Consider the following 7,017-nt stretch of genomic DNA (forward strand, 5'->3'; position numbering starts at 1 on the left):
CTTCTATACGTTACAGGCGATATAGCCTACATAGACTTCTATACGTTACAGGCGATATAGCCTACATAGACTTCTATACGTTACAGCCGATATAGCCTACATAGACTTCTATACGTTACAGGCGATATAGCCTACATAGACTTCTATACGTTACAGGCGATATAGCCTACATAGACTTCTATACGTTACAGGCGATATAGCCTACATAGACTTCTATACGTTACAGGTGATATAGCCTACATAGACTTCTATACGTTACAGGCGATATAGCCTACATAGACTTCTATACGTTACAGGCGATATAGCCTACATAGACTTCTATACGTTACAGGCGATATAGCCTACATAGACTTCTATACGTTACAGCCGATATAGCCTACATAGACTTCTATACGTTACAGGTGATATAGCCTACATAGACTTCTATACGTTACAGGCGATATAGCCTACATAGACTTCTATACGTTGCAGCCGATATAGCCTACATAGACTTCTATACGTTGCAGCCGATATAGCCTACATAGACTTCTATACGTTACAGGTGATATAGCCTACATAGACTTCTATACGTTACAGGCGATATAGCCTACATAGACTTCTATACGTTACAGGCGATATAGCCTACATAGACTTCTATACGTTACAGGCGATGTAGCCTACATAGACTTCTATACGTTACAGGCGATATAGCCTACATAGACTTCTATACGTTACAGCCGATATAGCCTACATAGACTTCTATACGTTACAGGCGATATAGCCTACATAGACTTATATACGTTACAGGTGACATAGAATACATAGACTTCTATACGTTACAGGTGACATAGCCTACATAGACTTCTATACGTTACAGCCGATATAGCCTACATAGACTTCTATACGTTACAGCCGATGTAGCCTACATAGAATTCTATACGTTACAGGTGATATAGCCTACATAGACTTCTATACGTTACAGCCGATATAGCCTACATAGACTTCTATACGTTACAGGCGATATAGCCTACATAGACTTCTATACGTTACAGGCGATATAGCCTACATAGACTTCTATACGTTACAGGCGATATAGCCTACATAGACTTCTATACGTTACAGCCGATATAGCCTACATAGACTTCTATACGTTACAGGCGATATAGCCTACATAGACTTCTATACGTTACAGCCGATATAGCCTACATAGACTTCTATACGTTACAGGCTATATAGCCTACATAGACTTCTATACGTTACAGGCGATATAGCCTACATAGACTTCTATACGTTACAGGCGATATAGCCTACATAGACTTCTATACGTTACAGGCGATATAGCCTACATAGACTTCTATACGTTACAGGCGATATAGCCTACATAGACTTCTATACGTTACAGGTGATATAGCCTACATAGACTTCTATACGTTACAGGCGATATAGCCTACATAGACTTCTATACGTTACAGGCGATATAGCCTACATAGACTTCTATACGTTACAGGCGATATAGCCTACATAGACTTCTATACGTTACAGCCGATATAGCCTACATAGACTTCTATACGTTACAGGTGATATAGCCTACATAGACTTCTATACGTTACAGCCGATATAGCCTACATAGACTTCTATACGTTGCAGCCGATATAGCCTACATAGACTTCTATACGTTACAGGTGATATAGCCTACATAGACTTCTATACGTTACAGGCGATATAGCCTACATAGACTTCTATACGTTACAGGCGATATAGCCTACATAGACTTCTATACGTTACAGGTGATATAGCCTACATAGACTTCTATACGTTACAGGCGATGTAGCCTACATAGACTTCTATACGTTACAGGCGATATAGCCTACATAGACTTCTATACGTTACAGCCGATATAGCCTACATAGACTTCTATACGTTACAGGCGATATAGCCTACATAGACTTATATACGTTACAGGTGACATAGAATACATAGACTTCTATACGTTACAGGTGACATAGCCTACATAGACTTCTATACGTTACAGCCGATATAGCCTACATAGACTTCTATACGTTACAGCCGATGTAGCCTACATAGACTTCTATACGTTACAGGTGATATAGCCTACATAGACTTCTATACGTTACAGCCGATATAGCCTACATAGACTTCTATACGTTACAGGCGATATAGCCTACATAGACTTCTATACGTTACAGGCGATATAGCCTACATAGACTTCTATACGTTACAGGCGATATAGCCTACATAGACTTCTATACGTTACAGCCGATATAGCCTACATAGACTTCTATACGTTACAGGCGATATAGCCTACATAGACTTCTATACGTTACAGCCGATATAGCCTACATAGACTTCAACACGTTACAGCCGATATAGCCTACATAGACTTCTATACGTTACAGGTGATATAGCCTACATGGACTTCTATACGTTACAGGTGATATAGCCTACATAGACTTCTATACGTTACAGGCGATATAGCCTACATAGACTTCTATACGTTACAACCGATATAGCCTACATAGACTTCTATACGTTACAGCCGATATAGCCTACATAGACTTCTATACGTTACAGGCGATATAGCCTACATAGACTTCTATACGTTACAGGTGATATAGCCTACATAGACTTCTATACGTTACAGCCGATATAGCCTACATAGACTTCTATACGTTACAGGCGATATAGCCTACATAGACTTCTATACGTTACAGCCGATATAGCCTACATAGACTTCTATACGTTACAGCCGATATAGCCTACATAGACTTCTATACGTTACAGGCGATATAGCCTACATAGACTTCTATACGTTACAGCCGATATAGCCTACATAGACTTCTATACATTACAGGTGATATATCCTACATAGACTTCTATACGTTACAGGCGATATAGCCTACATAGACTTCTATACGTTACAGGCGATATAGCCTACATAGACTTCTATACGTTACAGTCGATATAGAATACATAGACTTCTATACGTTACAGGTGATATAGCCTACATAGACTTCTATACGTTACAGCCGATATAGCCTACATAGACTTCTATACGTTACAGGCGATATAGCCTACATAGACTTCTATACGTTACAGGTGATATAGCCTACATAGACTTCTATACGTTACAGGCAATATAGCCTACATAGACTTCTATACGTTACAGGCGATATAGCCTACATAGACTTCTATACGTTGCAGGCGATATAGCCTACATAGACTTCTATACGTTACAGCCGATATAGCCTACATAGACTTCTATACGTTACAGCCGATATAGCCTACATAGACTTCTATACGTTACAGCCGATATAGCCTACATAGACTTCTATACGTTACAGGTGATATAGCCTACATAGACTTCTATACGTTACAGGTGATATAGCCTACATAGACTTCTATACGTTACAGGCGATATAGCCTACATAGACTTCTATACGTTACAGGCGATATAGCCTACATAGACTTCTATACGTTACAGGCGATATAGCCTACATAGACTTCTATACGTTACAGGCGATATAGCCTACATAGACTTCTATACGTTACAGGCGATATAGCCTACATAGACTTCTATACGTTACAGGCGACATAGCCTACATAGACTTCTATACGTTACAGGCGATATAGCCTACATAGACTTCTATACGTTACAGCCGATATAGCCTACATAGACTTCTATACGTTACAGGCGATATAGCCTACATAGACTTCTATACGTTACAGCCGATATAGCCTACATAGACTTCTATACGTTACAGGTGATATAACCTACATAGACTTCTATACGTTACAGGCGATATAGCCTACATAGACTTCTATACGTTACAGCCGATATAGCCTACATAGACTTCTATACGTTACAGGCGATATAGCCTACATAGACTTCTATACGTTACAGCCGATATAGCCTACATAGACTTCTATACGTTACAGGTGATATAGCCTACATAGACGTCTATACGTTGCAAGTGATATGGCCGCATAGACTTCTGTACGTTACGGATGATAAAGCCTCAACAACGGGGAATGTAATGTTTAATGGATCTGTGGCTTATTATTAATGTAAGCGACATCTCAGTGTAGATTTTAGCACTTGGCTGTTACAGGGGGTAACGTGTACACTGCAAGGTCGTTTACATTAATAATAGAGAAGAACTTTGCCCGTTGCTCAGTACACGAACGTCTAACTGCCACTCATAGAAGATATAGCCTTCATTAGATTTCTGTACAGATCTAATCGATATCAGCCTCTGTAGTTAGGACCGGCTCACTAATTGAACTAACTGCTTCAAAAGACAGGGCATGAGTTTAGTTTTAAGCCGCATTCAGCACATCCTCGATATCCCCAGGCTATAAGTTCCCATATAGTGGAGAGTTATTGGACACTGGAGATATCGAGAATGCACTAAGCAATAGTCCAGCTATAAGACAGCGGTATGTAAATAATGAGATCTGGAGCATGCAGTGATCGACAGCGTGGACAATCCAGTGATCGACAGCTTGAGCATCGATCCACGAGGCTAGGAACCGATGACATGTGCCAAACAAATCAACACGCCTGACCACCCGACCCCGGTAGTCGCTTCTTACGACAAGCATGGGCTGCAGAAAACAATTTCTAACCCTGATCTTCAAGGGTCCAAAGAACGCACACGACTCTTACTGAGAGACAAATGTGTTCAACAAAAAATATGGCTGATCCTGAATACCACTTCCACGACTCAAAACATCAACTGATGTCATGCTAAGATCGTGCCTGTGGAACTGACCACTGATGCTCATAAACAAACAATGGAGTGAATTTTTTATCAGCCACTTACATCTTTTAGGTGCAGGCATCCGTGACTTGTACACTTAGTTAGGTATTGATGGACAGTCTTTGACATCTGCACTGACACCAGCGCACAACAGGCACGTTTAGTCAGTGTTCACTGCATTCAGCTGTCTGGTTGACTGACTCATGTTCGCTCAGATAAAACTCAAATTATATTTGTCACTGTTAATGCGAACCTTTTTTTGCATGACATTAATGTTTCATGTACGCTGCTGTCAGAACGCTGGCTGAACTTCATAGAGCTTCCAGAGGCAATACAGAACACCATCCAGAGACAAACGTGTTCAAATAAAAGCTAACTGAAACAAGAAAATATTGCTTTTTTTTAAAGCCCCACTCAGCAATATTCCAGCGGGTCTGTAAATAATCGAGTCTGGACCAAACTGTCCAGTGATCAACATCAACATCGAATTACGCCAATGGAAGACGGTGACACGTGTCAACCAAGTCAGCGAGTCTGACCACCCGATCCCGTTAGTCGCCTCTTACGACAAGCATGGGTCACCGAAGGCCAATTCCAACTCCAGATCTACACGGGTATCATGAATACCCGGTTGGAATACACCACGCAAATACTTGATACTTTTCTCCACAACAATTGATAGTGGAACAAAGTCCAGGTTAGCGGTATCGGGTATATTAAGGCGTTAAAACATTGTCATACCCTTTACAGGGAGGATGGAACAGGATTGTTCAGATCACGAGGATGAAAGGTGCTTTTCTCGCTTGTCCAGTCGTTCGAAAATATCGCTCCCTGGCAACCTATGACTGCATCGTAATACCAATCAGTCAACAGTGTCATCCCGGTCCTACGGTGTGGGTCACTGCCCTCATCACTGGTACATCTGAATCGAAATTTCATTTTTAAGAAGTCTCCTCCACAGAGTACAACCCTGAACAAGACTGGCATTCTGAACTGATGTCTGTAAACTCTGACGAGGAATTTTACCCGACTTTGGAGTTCATGTTGGGGTCAACTATACACAGATGAGTAACAACTACTGAGGGTGAATACACTGTGCCATTTATAATGTGGTCAAATACATGATCTTTTTTATGAGATTTTTCATTATTTTTGAGTTTACACTGGACTCCACAATGCCCTCGACTATCCTGAGGCAATACAGGAGGTAGAAATGATACAAGGAAAATTATGTAATCTTAGGAGACGGGGTCCAGAAGCTTCTGTGAGGTTGAATCCCATCCTGGATTCGAACCCACGTTCTCCGTCAGCTATCTAACCAACTCAGCCACAAAACATGCAAATGGGACAGGTGGTAGTCTAGAGTATACACTTTTTGTTCTGCTGTGACAAGTGCAAATTGACTGGGGACCCAAGGTCACAAACTATGAATACACAATGCCATTTAGAAATTTAGAAAATGGTCAAATGTAACATGACATATTTCTCGGTCAAGTACGTTTCTAGTACTTTTGTTAGGTTGAGTCCCATACAAGTATAATGTCAGTTGATGCGATCGACTGCTCCCAAAATACATTTCATAATATTCCAGAAAGGTTTTATCTTAATGTGAACAATACAAAACATAACGCTGTCATAAAACCTAACCTAGAATCTGTATGGCAGGCTTCAGGCCCATTAAGTAAGATGGTGAGGAACTGGTATTGTATTGTCCTAGTTGTAAATAAAACCTGCTTTTAACATTTCTTACAAAAAAATGGAAGATTTCGTTGTTGCCATTCTAAATCACATCTCATGTTAATGGTTGTTTTGATTCTTTGTGAACTGTTTAATGCTGCGAAAAAGCAAATTTAAGGCATACAGAGGTAATCTGTGAATAATGGAACACAGACCACTCAATCCAGGCATACAGAGGTAATCTGTGAATAATGGAACACAGACCACTCAATCCAGGCATACAGAGGTAATCTGTGAATAATGGAACACAGACCACTCAATCCAGGCATACAGAGGTAATCTGTGAATAATGGAACACAGACCACTCAATCCAGGCATATGGAGGTAATCTGTGAATAATGGAACACAGACCACTCAATCCAGGCATATGGAGGTAATCTGTGAATAATGGAACACAGACCACTCAATCCAGGCATATGGAGGTAATCTGTGAATAATGGAACACAGACCACTCAATCCAGGCATACGGAGGTAATCTGTGAATAACGGAACACAGACCACTCAATCCATGCATACCGAG

This window comes from Haliotis asinina, chromosome 12 (assembly GCF_037392515.1).
Source record: "Haliotis asinina isolate JCU_RB_2024 chromosome 12, JCU_Hal_asi_v2, whole genome shotgun sequence".
Lineage (NCBI taxonomy): Eukaryota > Metazoa > Mollusca > Gastropoda > Lepetellida > Haliotidae > Haliotis > Haliotis asinina.